Below are 19,307 nucleotides of genomic sequence, written 5' to 3'. Positions count from 1 at the left end.
AATGTCCTTACTCTGCAAAATAAAAAGTTGGCTACCCCATGTCAGGCCCCAATTACTTTTTGCGATTGGACTGGCCCCTGACATGCCAGCCTTTGGGAACCCTTGGCTTAGAAGGTTAATTGGAGATGGCAGGGATGGCGGTAGGGAAGCCAGCTCAGCTGCCTGTGTTTTGCTCCCTTCCCCAGAGTCCCCGGGGCCCACTGCCCCACATCCGGGCTGCCGCCAGTCCCTGGCTGTGTATCTGCGCCCCAGACCCCCTGGCTCCTCATCCCTGTCCGCTTCACTCTCCCAGCCTCTCATAGCTGGCGTCATCCTTCCAGACACAGCTCCCTAAGTTTGCCATGTTCAGTGACCCTGTGTTGACCCCGAGCCATGATACAAACTATGGGATTGTAATGAATCTCTAATTACCCACAGTACCTCCATGAGTCGTCAGCCCTGCTGCTCAGCTATATTCCTCACCAATTTGGTCATCACCAAGCATTCAGGATGCAGCCAAACTCTGCGCCTGGAAGCTGGAAGCTCACCCGCCTCTCACCCTGCCCCCGACTTCCCCCCAGTCTCTGCCAAATGAGGCTGGCTCTGCAGGCTCCTGGGAATGACAGGATGATTTCCTCCCTTGTTATGAATCAGAGAGGGCGTTTGCACATGAATCATCCAGCTCTGCGTGGGGACCTTGTCCTGCCTTTTCTTTATTCCATGGGTCAGGCTGAGCAGATGCTCAGGAACTCAGGGTTTGCCCGTGGGCAGAGGGGTTAGCATTTTTAATTTCATGTGATAATTCTGAAGTCCTACATCTTCTTCTCAACCAAAGAGGGATGTTGCCTAGATTTAATAAAGTGACAAGCAGCTGGTCTTGATTTTCCAGCAGAAAATGTCATAATTGACCAGAGGGGAAAATAGCTTCATGGCAGTAATAAGAGCTCCCCCGTGTGCCAGGCATTGTGCTACAGCTTTTATATAAATTCTGTCTAATACCGACTGAAACAAAAACAAAGGCGTTTTACAGATAAGAAAACAGAGGCTTGAATGGGTACGTAATGGCTACGTTTCCAAACTCTTACAACTAGAGAGCAGCAACCTGCCTTGTCCCAAAGCACATGTTCTTTCCGAGTTATTTTACAGTTGGAACTGGACAGAGGTGACTGGTCTCAAAGGGTAGATGGTCTTTTAATTCACTATTAAATCCCAGGTGAAAAATTACTCCTAGTTTTCAAAATAACTCATGGAATTGTATTTTTTAAAGATTAAATGAGATAATCAGCATGAAAAAAAATTGACTTGAGAAAAAAATTAGTAAAACACTTGAGAAAGTGCTTTGCTAATTCAAAAGTGAATTCAATTAAAAGATCTCTGGCACGAATATTAAATGGTCAATATTTAAATATCCTCTTGCCTGTGAAAGTGCTAAGGAAACAAAGATAAAGATAAATAAAACAGCCCCCACCTTTAGGAAGCTCAGAGGCCGTTATTGTTATTCTAGTTCCCTACTTAATACAGTATTAAACATTATATTTATAATAATACCATATTTGAAATGTTTTAGGGTAGATTACTCATATTTCTTTGGCTTTCTGAATGCAAGACTTGTCATAGCATGAATGATGTCACACTGTCCAACTTGTGTGGGCGGAGAATGCGTATTGGCACTTGGTATCCGGGTTATGCCCAAGCAGTCTGAAAAACATTTTTCAAGGAATAAATGTGTGTGTTGTGTCTTATTACAGAAATAGAGGAGCCATAGCAAATGGTCATATCCTGCATTTTGGAAGCCAGCCTGTTTTCCTAACTTCAGATGTTTTTAATCCAGCGGTATCTCGCAGTCCAATTAATTCCTCTAATTTGCAGGTAATTTGTACGTTTGCTGTACAACAAAACTATGTGCTTAAGATAGTAATACTTTGTTCTTGAGATTTCTACAGCCTTCTCCTACCTCCTAGAACAGGTACTCAAACGTAAGTTGCCTCTCGGGGAACAATTTCATAACTGAAACCCATAGTTTCTAAACCTAGAATCTCTGAATCATGCCATCTTTCACCTCCTCAGTAAACTAATAGGAGGTGTGAGTTAGAAGAGAATTTGGAGAGATTAGTTAACATCCTTATTTTACAGATAAAGAAAAGGACAGATAGAAAAGTAAAGTGATTTCAAAGACACACTGGCACACAGGATGCTCATGGGATAGAAACACAGTCGATTGGGGATAAGAAGTTTGCATTACCCTATATTTGAAGGTTTGTTACTGCTGTGATAATTCCTACATGCTCTGCAACCGTGAAGATAGTCTCGTCTATCTAAGGGAAAGCTATTTCCCAGGAAGTCTGTAAGCATTTTGGAAATATGGGCCCAAGCACAAGCATAAATTAAGGCATTTCTACATAAATTGAATATAATATAGGGTTCCTGATACCTATTAAGCATGACAGTTAATAATAATAGCTACCGCTTACTGAGTGTCTTTTATATGTCATGTGTCACTCTTCACAACAATCCAGGGTGTATCATCAAGCCCATTTTACAAAGTAAAGAAATAAGTAATGTGCCGAGAGTTACATAGCCTGTAAGTAAAATCAGGTTCCACCTGCCTCTAAAGCTCAGCCCCCCCCCACCCCGCCATTTTGTAAACCTAAGTGCCAAAATGAGAAGGGGAAGAGTCATCTCACCCCATTTTCAAAGGATGATAAAACGTTTGTATCATGAATTTAAGTCTGGGAAGAAGTTTAGACAAAACATCCTTAACCACATCTCTACCTGCAAGGGCTTCCCCCTGGATCACGGTCCCCTCTGACTCACCACAGCCACTGAGTCAGCAAAAGTATGGCTCTCCAAGCCGAGGAGGAAGAAAGACACCAGTTACCCCTGGAAGGAAAGAGGAGTAAGCATTGATTAGGAGGATCTCTCCAGGGGAGAATTTGCCTTTAGTATTATTCTCTTGCCTGCTGTTATTGTTTCTACCTGACAGTTGGAGCCTGATTTCAGAAGGTACTTATTAAAATCAGAGTGTTAAAGAGGGATTGGCTGTTCCATTTTTAGTCCCTCCTGCACTCACCTGCAGCTGAAGAAAAGAGACAATGGGCTTCTCCACAACTCTGCTGGAAAAACAAAAGAACACAACTGCATTGTTAAAGAAGTCAGATAACTGTCTGAAACAGGCAGCAGACAGGAATGAACCCACAGAATAGACATGGGTGAACGTTGTCTGTCACATAGTTGTGTGCAAAGTTTTATCAGGCTCCTATGCATTTCCCTGTGTGGACCAGTACCTTGTGTTCATCCTTAAATGACTTTTAAAGGAGAAATGGATGTTTCCATGTGTAAGAAAGGTCTATTTATGATAAGAAATGGTGATAACCCAAATTTGCATAAGATTTGCATGCTTAAAAACTTTCTTAGATGATACAGTGGTATACTGAAGCTACTGGGCTCTGGAGCCAGACTGCCAAATCTTATAAGGAAGCACCAGACTCCTGATAAATGAGTTGCCTGGAGATACACTTTCGATGTCAGCCTTCCTCAGACTACCACAATATACATGGTTTTGTTGTTGGTTGGTCTTAAAATCAAATTGGGTCCAGTCAGCTTTGCAGTACACATTATGAATTTGAAGGTTTCAAATTATTTTTAAAATCCTGATTTATCATTATGTAAATGTTAAATCATGTATAACACCTTGAAGGACTTATGAAGAGGAAGTTAATTATTGTTCATGAAGTGAACCAGTAACTCAAGGACTTAGGACTGCACAGAACATTAGGTAACATGTAGTGGCTATCACAGGGAAATGGGATATGATCACCAAATCTTATTTTATCTTCCTTTTTTCTGGGTGCCCAGAAAACTACACCTTTCAGTCCTCTTGAAAATAAGGAGGTGAGTGTGCCTCCCGATGGTCTATGAAATGTATGCAGATGTGATGTGAGTCACTTCAGAGACGCAGCAGTAAATGCCCCATGTGGTCTTTCTTCTGTCCCTTTGCTTTAGCAAATGGCCAAGTCATGAGCTGAGATGGTGAAGCCTACATCAGCCTGGGTCTCTAGGTGATTCCATAGAACAGAACTCTCCACCAACCTCATCAAGACAGGTAACATGGGCAAAAATAGCATGTAAAGCATTCAGAATTAATTTATTATTATCATATCATTTCACCTAATCTGACTGAAAGTATCCACCACAAATGTGATTTTGTAACCTAACTCTATTAAGATAGAAAGGGGACAAGGTCTAAAAACTTGGACAAATAGAGGCCTAGGACCGCTGCAAGGTAAGAATACAAACGAATGGCCTCTACACAAAGATGGCACTGCATGAAAGTGACCCCTTCAGTCAGTGAACTGAAGCACATGTGCCCCATAAGAAAAGATGTTGAGAATACATATTGATCATGGCCTTGGCCCTGGAAGGAGTAGAAAACAAAAAGAAAATAGGGCCCTCTGAGGAGCCCCATCCACATCTGCTCTCCTGTAAGTTTGGGGCTGGAATTTTTATCATCTGTGCAGCCACATAAAACTTCTGGTCTGAAAATTTAGTTAAAGGGTTCTTGAGTTGGTAGTTACCTCAAACACCTGACAGAAACAAAAGGAAATCCTTTCTGAAGGGGTCAACTATAAAACCAAGCCTTAAAGAATTCTATCAGGTAAAGTGAAAAGCACAAATGCATGAAGAAATAAGCTTGCATTAGTGAGAGTCATCAGATACTTGGATTATCAAGATGAGACTATAGAGCAGTGCTTCCCAACATGGGGCACATGCCCCACATGGGGGGCAATTTGATTTTTAGGGGGGCAATTCGAGAATGAGTTATTAACAGTGATTATTTTTTTGCATTTTTATGGTTCTAGGGGCCTCATATACAGTATATAAATATATATTGTGACATATTTATGCATTTCAATTCTCTATTATGTTTTGGAATTTTATTTGCTATTTTTCCATATCACTTTATATTATTTTTTAAACAATTTTTTAGTGATTTCTTCCTCAGTGCTTCCACTGTCCTTTTGTGCTTTTTCTTTTTCATGGATGCCATGTTCTTTGGAAGCTTGTTTAGACCAAGTTAATGGCCTTTTAGGCTTCCTCCACATGAATAGGAGTTCACTTTTTGAATAATAAGAATTATATGTGGGGGGGGGGTGTATCAGGATTTCAGAGATGCTTAGGTGGGGCATGACCATAAGAAAAAGTTGGGAACCACTGCTATAGAGTAATACACTTCAAACTAGAGAATATGTATTTTCTTTTGTAGATATGTAATATTTTTTGTAGTTTCCTATGTTCTGATTAGATCAGACAGCAATACTCAAAATAGTGCAACTATATACTTTCATTTCTATAAAAATTCAAGAACAAACAAGATGAATCTATAACAGAAATCAGAACCAAAAATGTTTCTTTGAGGTAAAGGGCAGGATTCCTGAATGTGGCATGAAAGAACTTTCTGAGTCATGAGAATATTCTATATATTTATGGATGTTCTTCCAACTGTCTGTGCATTTACCACATATAAGTTCTAAGAAAATTAAAAACTTAAAAATCAGGTATGACAAATTCCTAGGAAAAAGTAAATAATCAAAACTGACCCAATAGTTACTAAAACTTGAATTGTTCTAAAATATTGGGAAAAATAAATTAGCAGTTCAAAATCTTCTCAAAAACAATTTAGTGAGATTAGTGACAGTGGGACAAGGACAGATCAAATAGAACAATAAGAAAAAGTTAAAGTATAAGACAAGTTTACCAGTGAACTTAAATGTAAAAACCCTAAATAAAATATTATTAAGCCATGTCTAAACAATTTTTTAAAAGATACTATCTCATAACATGTGGAATGCAATGTAAGTTCAAAGGAAAAAAATCTATTATTGTAATACTCTGTGTTAACTGGTTAAAGAAAAATCCATCTAATAATTTCCATAGATGCAGATAAGAAGCATGGCCAAGGAATGACTGAAAGATGTTCAATTTTACTAAAAACAGGTAAATATAAGTCAAAACCATAATAACATACCACTTACAAACCTTGATTTGCCAAAACGTAAAAATGCCAAGGGCTCATTAGAATGTGGAGCAAAGGGAAGGTATATACTGATGACAGAGTCTAAATTGATGCATTCATTTTGGAAAACAATTTGACCTTACCTACAGAAATGGGCTAATCCTCTGCTCCAGGAATTCCATTCCTAAGTGTATACCAAGAAATAAAAGAACACATGCGACCATTAGAAGTGGGTGTGGTTCAGCCATGGGGAAAAGAGAGACCTCTAGAGACAGACATTGGTAATGTCTACTCATGTGCTGTCCTTGGACCATTGAAAGAGGGAGTCTTAACTAGTGTTGGGGAATATATCTAGTGCCTGGTTTAGAGATAAGTCAAAGGTCAAAGCAATTAGCAAGATTACTGCTTGTATTGGATAGATTCCTCAAGTTGGTTTTGCCTGGTTCTTTTAAACATTTCCTTATTATAAAACTCCTTGTTCTGATTCTATGTTCATCAAGCAATCTCCTGTTCCTCAAGGAAGGGCTTGCACCATCTACCTAGGTTTAAACTATTTCTGATGCCTGAGGATAATTTGTGGGTAAATTAAAAAAACAAAAACAACTGACCTCTGATTATGATTTGGCTTCTCATACACTTTGATTATGGAAAAAGAATTTTATGCCAACCTGAATGGTCAGGTTATATTTCTTATTGAATTCATAAAGTAGGCACAACTCTGTGTGCCCTGGAGTTAGTGTGAGTTCCTCCCTCTGGGGCTGATCATCCTGAAGCATGATATCCAGGTCATGAACAGAGTCCACATCCAGCTATTTTCACATTAGGTGACATTGCTGTCTCACCTCCCTATTCCAACCCTTTTGGTTGATTCCTGCACAAATTACATTGGTGTTCAACCAGCAATGAAAATTAAAGTTACATAACCATAATATATAAAGTCATTCCTGAAACTCCACAAATTCTTGGAAAGACAACTAACTCATTCTATTTTATAAGCATATTCAAATTTTGATATGAAAAATTTCTGAACCCAAACAAAAGTATGTGTACACATAAAATTGTGTTTTAAAGTCAGTTTTATGAGAAAGTTATGGTTTAGGGGGGGAAAGGGGAAAGTTTAAAATCTAATGAAGATAAGCATATGACAACTGAGCACTGACCAGCGAGTAAGCTGACTACATGTAGATTTACCTAGTGATGATTTTGTTTGAGACAATAAGCGGCAACATAAATAGCCATACAAAACCAGCTGAACCTGTTAGGACTTGAATATGATAAGCTTGTTTCTCAACAACCACACCTCACACCCCCTTTAGTTGACCTTTTTTTTTTTAATCTTTTTTTTTTAACTGTCAACAAATAATACCAACTCAGGGTTGCTTCTGGTCCATTAATTCTGCTTGGCTCTCTTTGAAATTTTGGACAACATGCTTCTCAGGTGATTGCAATCTGAGTCAAGTAGAAAAAGAGGTTGTCAACAGTCCCAGTGAGGTCCTGAGCCTTGGCAGTGGGTTTTATGCAAGCCTGGTGCTGTCACCACATCCATCAGGCCTGGAGCACACTGTTATTATCATAACCAGTCATTCCCACTGCCATCACAACAGGAGAGAGGACAGCCTTCTCTTCACATCTGACTGCAGGCAGCTTGATCCCTGTAACCTTGAGAAGTACGGAATGTCACAGGTAGGAGTTGCCCTGTGGCTCATCTATAGATTCTTTCCTCCCAGCCCTGCCCCCTCTCTCTCCCAAGTCTTCATTCTTCTCAAACTGGAAGATAGTCATGAATGAGACTGTCTGAGCACAAGGATTTGGCTATAAGCCAAAAGGACAAACTAAAAGTACCCCAGAGGTGAAGCAAAGATATAATTTTGGGCTGCTGTGGAAGAGAATGCCAAATCCAGAGGCAGAGTCTCTGGGAGCACTTGACAGTTCTTTGTGAATGAAAACTGATCACTAGCTTCAACCGGGGATCCTTAGCAGTACCTGTTTCCGAGAAAATAATAAAGACAGTAAAGTTTATCATCTTTGTTTACCATTTCCATTTCCTGTCCTTCTTCCCTATCTACTAATAAGGACCTGTTCTCTCCTGGTGGTCAAACTGGCCCTTGATTCTGGTTGATGTTGGAATCGTCCATGTTTTAATTCATGCAAATGATTAAGGACTGCTATACCTTGCTGATGCTTCTTCTAGAGCAGTGGTTCTCAACCTTCCTAATGCCGCGACCCTTTAATACAGTTCCTCGTGTTGTGGTGACCCCCAATTTCATTGTTACAAATTGAACATAATTAAAGCATACTGATTAATCACAATAACAATATGTAATTATATATGTGTTTTCCGATGGTCTTAGGCGACCCCTGTGAAAGGGTCATTCAACCCCCAAAGGGGTCTCGACCTACAGGTTGAGAACCGCTGTTCGAGAGCATTTGAATATGAATGGGGGATAGTATGTCAATTCAGAGAAATACAGTTTGATTAGTGAATGTTTGCTCCTCTCAATCCAGGCTCCTTTGCTGCTTAGTCAGTCTAGAACTAGATGTCACTTTTCATGGGTTGGTGAGAACAGCATGCGGACTAAGCTTATTTAAAGCTAATAACTCAGAGCTACAGCTGCTGTTAAGTACCTACCTATTCCACTTACCAGATGCTTTACATAGGTTATTGCATTCAGTCATCAGAAAAAACAATATTAAATGCATACTGTTGTTTCTATTTTACAGAGAAGGAAACAAACTGAAGTAATTCTAAATGTTAGAGCTAGTGAAAGGCAGAGCTGGGCTTTGAAAGCCCTTGACCTCTCCACTATACAATACAGTTTTAAAATGAAAACATTTAAATCAGGTTTTCAAAGTAGCAATAGAATATAATTATGACATTGAAAGAGGTGATTAGAATATATTTACCTGCTCTACCCACCAACCTCAAAGGGATATTGTGATGATTAAAGAGCTTCTCCAAAAACCTTGGCTTTTTCCTAAGATGCAACTATTAGAATAAATCTCTATTTCAGTCATATATATATATGACTGGACCACAAGGAAACTCTCAATGCCTTCTAAGAAGAAATAACAGAAACAACATTCTCTGACTAAATGTAATAAAATTAACAACAAAATAAAAACTAAAAAGGAACTTCCAACCAGAAATTAAAAACATGTTGTTAAATAACATAAAAAATTGTAAGTGGAAGAAGCCAGACACTAAAAGTACATACTGTGTGACTTACCTATATGAAATCAACAAGAAAAACTTATCCATGATGATAAAGATTAGACTAATGATTACCTCTGAGTTTTGCCTGAGAATGGGCACAAGGAACTTTCTGGTGGATGAAGATAGTCTAAATCTCTATCTAAATGGTAGTTCCTTGGGTATATACATGTATGAAAATTTGTCAAACTGTGCACTTAAAATTTGTGTATTTTAATGTATGTAAATTATTCTTCCACTCAAAAATCAATTAATGCAATTCATCACATTAAAAATTAGAATAAAGTTTATTATCACTCCACAGTTAGAGAAAAAGAATTTGATAAAATTCACCACCTGTTTTTAAAAAGAAAATAAGAAACTAAAAATAGAAAACTAGGAAAATATAAAAGGGGACCAGATCTGCAGGGAAAACTGTAAAGAAGCTGTCATTGTATTTCAATACACTTAATCTGATAAAAAGTGTAAAAAAAAATCCTACTGAAATAGAAAACTTAATATTGAAGTGCTGAAATTTTCTCTGAGATCAGAAATGAAGCAAAGATACACGTTATTACCACCCTTATTCAATAAGGTACTGGAGGTCCTAGCCAGGGCAATGAAGCACTGTCATTATTTATAAATGGCATAATTGAACGTGGAAAATCCAAAATAATTTAAAGATAAGTTATTATACTTAATAAGTGAATTTAGCAAGGTCTCAATATCTGATCAATTTATAAAATTCAATTGTATTTTTATAAACAATTCTATTAGAAACCTAACATTAACAATAACATTGAGTTTAAATAACTTGCCACAAATATAATAAAAGATGCACAAAACTTCAACATAGATAACTTTAAAATATTATTGAAAGGAATTGTAAAATCCCTAAACAAAGAGATATACCTTGTTCATAAATTAGAAGAGTTTATGTTGTAGACATGTCAATTCTCCCAAAATCAATTGATAGACTCAGAGTAACAGTCAAAATTCCAGCAAGGACTTTTGGATGGAGAAAATGATAAGTTTCTAAAATTTATTTTTTAAAATGCAAAGATCCAGGAACATACAAGGTAGATTTGAAGAATATATTTGGAGAACTTACGTCACTGGACATCAAGCTACATTAATTAAGACAGTATGACACCAATTCAAGCTTAAGCAAATGGGCCAATGAAACACAAGAAGGAAGCCAGAAACAGACCCTAACATACACACGTGATTTATGGTGAGGTCGCATTACAGAATCATGAACAGAGCAGAACTATAACAAACCGTGGCAGGTCAACTGGGTATCCAAAGAGAAAACTTAATCTTGATCTCACATTATATCATATAAAATTCAATTCTAGATGGACTATAGATATAAATATGTAAGGTAGAAGCAAGTAAGTTTTTAGAACATGATTTAGGAACGTACTCCGCGGGAGCCGTCTTTAACTCGGTTCATATAGATTTGCGGTGGAGTGCGGGAAACGTGTAAACTCGGGCCGATTGTAACTGCGTATTACCAAATATTTGTTTGTAATCCACCCTTTTGGTGGATGGAACAAAACCAAAAGACAGAGCCATCTTATATTTTGGCGGGAAATTCACCCGCACTCCAAGTGTAAATATGTAAGGTAGAAGCAAGTAAGTTTTTAGAACATGATTTAGGAAAATACCCTCATGATCTTGTCATAAGCAAAGACTTCTAAAACAGAAATTTAAAAAGTACTAACCATAAAGGAAAAAAAATGATGGTTGATTGCATACAAATTAAGAACTTCTGTTTATTGCAAAACTCATTTTGAGGCTTAAAAGGTTAAGATGCAGAGTATCTTGCAATTCTCAGATATATCCAGAATATTTAAAGAACCTCTTTAAATAAAAAGTGAGACAATCTAATAGAAACATAGCCAAGGACTTGAACAGGCATGTTACTTCTCTCCAATTTTGGCACATCCAATGGAGTATGCCACTGTAAAAAAGAATGTGGAATATCTCTATTCATTACTGTGCTATGCTAGAAGAAAAAGGGAAAGTGGAAAAGAGGGCGTATGGCAATATAAATGTTTATGTCTGTATCATACTACCTCTGTACTAGTTTGGCAGCATAACCACACAGAAGGGAAATATCCCAGGTAACTTTAAAATGCAGTATTTTGAATATTCATCCCTAGTGGAATGAATATTCTAAGGATCAAAGAAATGCAAACACAACTTACACTGTTTTCAGTAATCATCTTGTTGGTGGTAGTCTGAATATAATTCTGATTGTTATATGTCATTGTAAGATAAAGCAAATAAGTAATTATTTTAGTTCCAGAATCAGGAATGTTGGTGTGGAACAAAAATGCAGCTATAAGAGGAGTTTAAGTAAAAGTCCTATAGTCCTGAGTTTGAATTGGAAGCATCGGTGTGAAGTTATGATGTATTTTGTCTTAAAAATAATTTTTTTCTGCCCCTTCCTGACCTGGTGGGACAGGAGGCACCATCATGGGAGTGGACATTCACTACCAACAAAGACCGAAAGGTGCCCAAGAGCCAGGACATCTACCTCAGGCTGTTGGCCAAGCTGTACAGGTTTCTGGCCAGAAGAACCAACGCCACCTTCAATCATGTGGCGCTGAAGAGGTTGCTCATGAGTCATACCAACCTGCCACCTCTGTCCCCTTCTGGGATATTGAGAAAGTGAAGCTTCCTGGCAGGAAGCCAAACCCACAGTGGTTGTAGGAACTATGACCAGAGATGTGTGCATGCAGGAGGTGTCCAAACTGACAGTGTGTGCACTTCATGTGGGCAGCCACCAGGGCCAGCTCCTCAAGTCCAGGAGCAAGATGCTCACCTTCGGCCAGCTGGCCTTGGACTCCCCCAGAGGCTGTGCCACCCTCCTGCTTTCTGGTCCTCGCAAGGGTCAAGAAATGGACAGGCATTGTGACAAGGCCCCAGGAACCCCTCCCAGCCACGCCAAATCTGACCTGTGGTCCAAGGGCTGGAAGTTCAAGCACGCAAGAGGCCCATGGGCCAGCCACCGCTGCAAAAATTAACCCCAGATCCTAACTTGTTATTAAAATATTTGCATGAAGAGAATTACTTATTTCTCAGCTTTGTCCACTGAAAGGACTGAGAAGCAATGCCCAATCCAGAAGCAATAGACACCCTTATCATGCAAATAGTGATCTTTAGATACAACTTTCCATCAAAAGGAACCAAGGATCCTTGGGAAAATGGCTGACTCTGGGTGTGGGGCAGGCAAGCTACAGCTTGTCATACCAGAATGCAAGAAAAATTAGGACTATTAGAATTTTGCCCAATAAACTCACTCGCCAACTTGTAAAGGTCTCCACTGGTTAACGATAGAATAATTGGAGCAGCAATAACAATAATACCTAAAAATGGATTGAAACATAACAAGTATGTTTTAATTTGCGAGTTTGTGATACTTTAAAAATGTTTTGATTACTTTGGGAAAATTTTAGAGATTTAACTCATTATTTAAAAACTGGTTAACACAGGGAAAGAAATATTTATTCTGCCTCAAGGTAAACAAATAGTTGATAAAAAAAATACTTCTTTGGAGAAGTGTTCCAGCTAGTAAACGCAAAAGGGATAATAAGAGTGCATTTTGCAGCTCTTAATGAATTAAAGGACCTAGGCAATGATCATTAATGGCTGTTAACATGTCAAAAAGAGAGACAACCAGACATTTTATGCCTGCTGATGGATGTACACAAAATAAAATATTCTTGCTTAAAAAAAGTCAGACCTGAATCTAATCAAGCCTCTATTGCAAGAAAACATTCTCAGCAATACTAAAAGACTATGAATAGCAAAATGCACAAACAAAAAACTACAGACAAACTTTAAAAAAAAAGATGAAAGAGAACATACAGATTAAATGAGGCTTAAGAGATATATTAATCAATTGCAATTTATGTACCTTATTTGGATCCTAATTTAAACAAACAATATATGTCCAAAACAGCCAGGAAATATTTAACTGAGATATATTAAAATATTTACAGAAGAAAGTTAATATTAGATTAGTGAATGTTTGCTCTAATAGCTATGTGATTTCTATGCAAAATCTCAGTTATTATAGTTTTTAAATTAAAATACTTTCTGGAGCATCTTATATGATTATAGACATTCTGACCAATATTTTAATTAATCCTACTTATGATTTATCTTTCGTAATATATTCTAAAAGAATATTACTTCTCTCCAAAGAACCCAGCTTGATTTGGTCACTTATAAATCATCTCACTTTTTTGTTTTTATTATGCTTTTTAAAAAAAACTAAACACCCATTCAGGAAAGCAAGATACATAATAAAGAAGACTTCGATCTAAAATGGACTTTTTAGGCATATCTTAGATGAAGATGAGAACATGATGAAACTTAAGTCAAATTTCATAACGAAAGGGACTGGATAATATTTTCATAATAAAAAAAATCAAAATATACAGCCAGGTAAGGTGGCTCTGGTCTGCTTTGCATGGTACACAGTCTGCAGAACATTGGGCACATATGTGAAATGTGTCACATGCAGAACTAATTAAGTTAGAAAGAAAGCAATTATGCATATTGTATATATATACATTGATATATAAATGTATACATAGATATACAGATTAATAGATCTACATGTAGATTGTATAAATAGAACACGGAGAATGTTTTAAAGTAATTTCTTTGATTATTTAGTATTGGGGGCTGGAGAGGTAGGTGAGCACATGACCCAAATCCATTGGGTGGTCCTTGAACCAGCGTGGAGCAGAAGCGACAAGGCAATCCAGTTGAGACACAAATAAGAAGCCTATGTGTGAAAAGTAGTGATAAAATCTCAGCATATGTATGAGTGAGGATTTGATGATAAATTATGAAATATTTATTATGGTTTTTCTCAGACTTTTGGGTCTCAGACACATTTAAGAGAATCTTTTAGCCTGGCTGGCATGGCTCAGTGGTTTAACGTCGACTTATGAACCAGGAGATCACGGTTTGATTTTTTTGTCAGACCACATGCTAGGGTTGTGGGTTCAATTCCCAGTAGTAGGTGTGTAGGAGGCAGCCGATCAATGATTCTCTCTCATCATTGATGTTTCTATCTCTCTCTCCCTTTTCCGCTGAAATAAGTAAAAATATATTTTAAAAGAAAATGTTTTAAACAATGGTGTTGGCATAGGGCTACCAACTTTCTCTTTTTTAAAATAAATGTATTTTAAATTACCATCTACTATCTTTGTCACTTTATTGAAAATGATATTTCATTAAAAAAGTAGGAAAGACATAATTTTGAAAAGAAAAGGAAAATAGTCACTTTTAAATTACAGATTAATGACAGGTATCAGTCTGGATACCATTTTAGCAGAGCTAAACTTTTATTAAATTATTTTAAAACTCAAATTATATAAATAAGATATATTCACAATACAGAAAACTTGAAAGAACATGGAAAATCACAAAGAAAGAAAGTTTGAATCTCCCCATCCAAAGATAACCACAGCTTGGTATGCATGCACTTGGCATTTTCAACAGGTAATTGATAATTTTCATTACCCAAAAGCTATTTCTCCATATATACTTTTCTTATATTTTTTACTTAGCACTGTATCATAAATATTTTTCAAGGAAATATATATTCTTCTACAACATGATTTTTAATAACTGCACAATATTATACAGAGGTGGTCAAAAGTAGGTTTCTAGTTTTGAGTACATGAAATGCAGAATTTATTCTTGTATTATTATTTATTAATTATCGTATTATTTTCCATACGAACAACTATAAACCTACTTTTGCTCACCCCTGTATTTGTATAAGTACAGAATAATTTACTTAATCAATTCTCTCGTTTTTCTTTCAAATCTTTCTCTATTGTAAGCAATACTTGAATTTCCTCGGGTATCTGCAGTGAGTACAGCGGGGTCTACTTCACAGTAGCAGCACACCTGTCACCATTCCTTGTCCTCCACCCCCATCCATGCAGACTCTCAGCCTGAACATTTACAGAAGTCCCTGGGGATAGAACCTTCACTTGAGTTCACTAACAATTTGGCTCCCGTTGGGGTAATGGCTCTTCTTGTGAACATTCTCGGAGCACATTGGTGTCCTCGGGAAACCACTGGTGTCGCCAATAAGCTTTAAGTGGTCCACATTCCATTTCATATGTGGAGGAAGCCTAACTCCCATGACCATTTGTGTTATTTTGTGTGAGAGGGATTCAGACCACCCATCGCTGCTTAATGCACAAGGCCCTCCCCTGCCCCCCCCCTAAAAACAGTCCCTTCAGCTTCTGCCTGCAGGTGCTCTTTCTGACACCCCAGACACGAATATCTGGATTGTCAGGGGACAGACATGATGTGGTCCTAGAGATGCCCTGCTTCCTCACGCTAACCCCGCCAAAGCTGTGAATACCCTTTTCAGCACAGGCAGGACTCCGGCTTTGAGGGGCACTTTGGGCACCTCTTCACCCAGAAGTGAATTCCTATGTGCATTTTAAAGGCTTTTTATGTTGTTATGGGCTGAATTTCGTCTTTACCAAATTTATGTGTTGAAGGCCTAACCCCCTGCAACTTGGTATGCATATTGGGAGATTGGGCCATTAAAGAGGTGATTCAGTTAAAATCAGACCCTTAGGGCAGGTTCTAATCTAGTCATACTGGTGTCCTTACAAGAGGAGGAAATTGGGAAACACACACACACACAAAAAGAGTATACAAGCCTTTGGAGGCCTCAGGAGAAACCAAACCAACCTGCTGACATGTTGATCTCAGGCTTCTAGCCTTCAAAACTGTGAAAAATAAATTCCTGTTGTTTCAGTCACTCAGCCTGTGGTCATTCATCTGTTATGGCAGCCCTAGAAAATGAATGCAAATATATACTCTAGAATTGGGCAAATCACTTTTCATTTTCCATATCATTGTCTTCTTTTATTGTTACTATGAAATTGCAGAATGTAAATTTAGTAAGGACTTGAAGATCCATCGATGAACACTGACAACAAGCAGTTCTCCCTGGGATGGAGCACAGAGCTTTTTACTAAAAATGCTGAAATTGCACCCAGACTTCTGAATCATTCTCTAAGAATGGGGCCCACATTTGTATTGCACAAAAGTCTTGCCCATATTTCTAGAACCTTCCCATTAAAAAGACCACTAACAGCTTTCACTGGATAATAAGAATAGAGGGGAAAAGGTATCATCCCTAATTAATGGCTGAGCAGGCAATAAAATGGAGGCCTCCTGAGGGCTCTTTCCAAGCAACTGCACCACCCTCTCCTCTGTGTATGTGGGTGCCAGTTCCTGCCTCCAGTTTATGTCAATGAGGATTTCTCATCAATCTGCCCCCAAGATGTTGCTTGCCCTGAAGTGACAATTACAATAATGAGAATGTGGATGAAAATTACAATAGGTGCTAGTATTTATTGAGCACTTTCATGCTAAGCACTCTGAAAAGGGAATTGCAAACTTAACTCATTTAATCTTTACTGCAACCCAGAGAGATGTTATTATTCCCATTTATCAGATGAGGAAATGAAGGCACAGACTTAGGTTCATAACATAGTATCAGAAACAAAGTACAAACCCTGACTTGGAACCCCATCTAAATGATTCAAAAAGAGAACCTTAAACTCCTAAGAGATTTTCAAAGAATAGGATCATATTTCAAAGCATAATTGTGTGTTCTCTACATGGAATGAGGCCAATTATGGAAGCTCAGGGATAGATTTAGACCCAGTCATTGGAAGGGAAGGTACTGAGTGTGGGTATTGAGAGGTAGCTCAGGTCATAGGGAACCCGTGGTACCCAAAGTGCTTGACAGCAGATCAAAGATGGTAGTCCTTGCAGCCTGGGGTGTGAGTTCCACAAAGAGCCATAAGGAGCTTCTGTAAGTCAAGGAGAGACAAGGCAATGCAGACTCTCATTCTGGGAAAAACATGGACAGACAGATTGTTGGCACTAGGATTTCATACAGGGAAAAAGACAGGGGTCAAGAGTAAAACTAGACAAGCTGTAAGAGTGGCCTGTCGCAGTGTCACTAAATGATTGGAATAGGATTGCTTAAGGTCACTCCTTAGATGGCCTACAGCTCAGTGTCTGAGTGTGTGTGTGTGTGTGTGTGTGTGTGTGTGTGTGTTTCCTGATTGGGGCACATTTAGCTGTAGGAGTTCATTGATTAACCAATCCCAGGATCATCACTGGGGCCAAGAGCACATCCTTTGGAATCAGACAGAGGCAAATGTGAACTCTAGCTCTTTCTTTTTCATTAATTTCAGAGAGGAAGGGAGAGGGAGAGAGAGAGAGAAACATCAATGATGAGAGAGAATCGTTGATCGGCTGCCTCTTGCATGCCCCCCTCTGGGGATCGAGCTGGCAACCTGGGCATGTGCCCTTGGCCAGAATCAAACCCAGGACCCTTCAGTCCACAGGGTGACGCTCTATCCATTGAGCCAAACCAGCTAGGGCTCTAGTTCTTTCTTTACTAGCTTTTGGACTCTCACAAATTATTTAACTTATTCTGAGCCCAGGATTTATAGGATTCTGTAAACTTTCACATTGGGCTTTCATCAGAACACACACATTTTTTCTTCCTAATTAAAAATATTTATAGTTGTATTGCTAGAAGTTCACTTTTGAAAACTTCTCATTAGTAAAACAGTACCTGTGGTGTGATGGGAACTCAAGAAAGAATGTACTGAAATCAATAAATCAATCAATGCATTATTAGATGGATTTAGCCTCAAACACTCTCCATATATGGATCTGAGACCAGGGGTGGAGAGGTGGGGGTCATAGCTATTTCTTCTTTGGATTTACTGAAGTCTAGCTCTCTAAACTCTAGATTTTCTTTGGTATTCCTTTCCTTAACTGGTAGGAATACACTCTACCTATCCTCCCAATGTTCTTGTCACTTCCTTTTCATCCAATTCTTTTCCTTCTGCATCTTTCATCTGAATTTCAATTAAGATAGTTGGCCTGGAGAAAGTTGGGAATAAATTCCACTTCTTACAATTATAAGGAAAAAAATAATTTTATAGATATTTTTAAAGATATATTAAAGAAAGCATTACTATTATTGGGATCAAAGGACTATATTGTCTGTTTCTGGCGTAGAATTCAGAGAAAGTCCCAGCTTGGGAATAAAATAGAGCTAGTTACAGGAAAAGGTACTGAGCGTTGTACTTCATCTACTTAGTGCTACTCTAATCCCAACTTTCTCATAATATCTTTCCATTGAATTCCTTATCATCATAGGCAGTTTTCTATGCAATTCATGTTTCTGTATGTCACACTAAAATGAAACAAAGACCAGCCAAATGCCATAAACCACCGAGAAGCCTCTTCGTTCCTTGGAGGAGACCAACAAATCTATTCTTATTGGTATTCCTGTTAAATCCTTATAAACAGTGGTTAGTCTTCCATGGCCATTTAAGAGACTTTTATATGGTTTTTGAAATGCTCTCCAGCTATACTGCTTTTATCTTTTTTTTCTTCATTGATTTTTCTCCTTAAGACTTTAATTCACTCTTCTGAGGTTGCTACAGTCAAGAGAGAAATTCTGAAGATCACATAGAGATAACATTCTCACCCAGACTGGGTCACATGCATCTCACATAAGAATGCCAGCTTCCTGCAGATAACTGGTCCTTTCCTGCATTTCGAGCCCTTTCAGTCTCTCTGTTCATTTTTTTTCTATCCCTTAGTATTTGAGACTTAATCTTTCCTCAGTTTTATTCTTCACGCTGAGCTCATCTGAAATGTCCCAATAATTGCTACCAGCTAAATCTAGTTTCATCATTCTGAAAATTCCTCATTGAAACCAGCCCTGTAGAATACGAATCTGATCATTTCTGCAGGTTAATGTGACCTTCGGGCTGTAGCTTTGCCAATACACTATCATATAAGCATAGATAATTCCTGGGTGGATTTGATAATATTTCTAAGAGATACAAGGCATATGACATCTAGCTAACTGCTTTAACAAAACACCATTCAACTTGATTAAAGCATCATCTAAGTCAGTGGTTCTCAACCCTGGCTGCACTTTAGAATCACCTGGGAATCTTTTTACAATCCTGATTTCTGGGCCTTATCCTCCGAAAATTCTGTTTCTTTGTTATGGGGTGGTGC

The 19,307-nt window shown here is 38.1% G+C and overlaps 1 pseudogene; it reads left to right on the top strand.

Moving 5' to 3' along the window:
- The first annotated feature begins 11,666 nt into the window (after positions 1-11,666).
- LOC102420506 lies at positions 11,667-12,217 on the top strand (annotated as a pseudogene).
- Positions 12,218-19,307: the final 7,090 nt, after the last annotated feature.

Source organism: Myotis lucifugus, unplaced genomic scaffold (assembly GCF_000147115.1).
Source record: "Myotis lucifugus unplaced genomic scaffold, Myoluc2.0 scaffold_14, whole genome shotgun sequence".
Classification (NCBI taxonomy): Eukaryota; Metazoa; Chordata; class Mammalia; order Chiroptera; family Vespertilionidae; genus Myotis; species Myotis lucifugus.
This window is presented reverse-complemented; position numbering and strand designations above follow the sequence as displayed.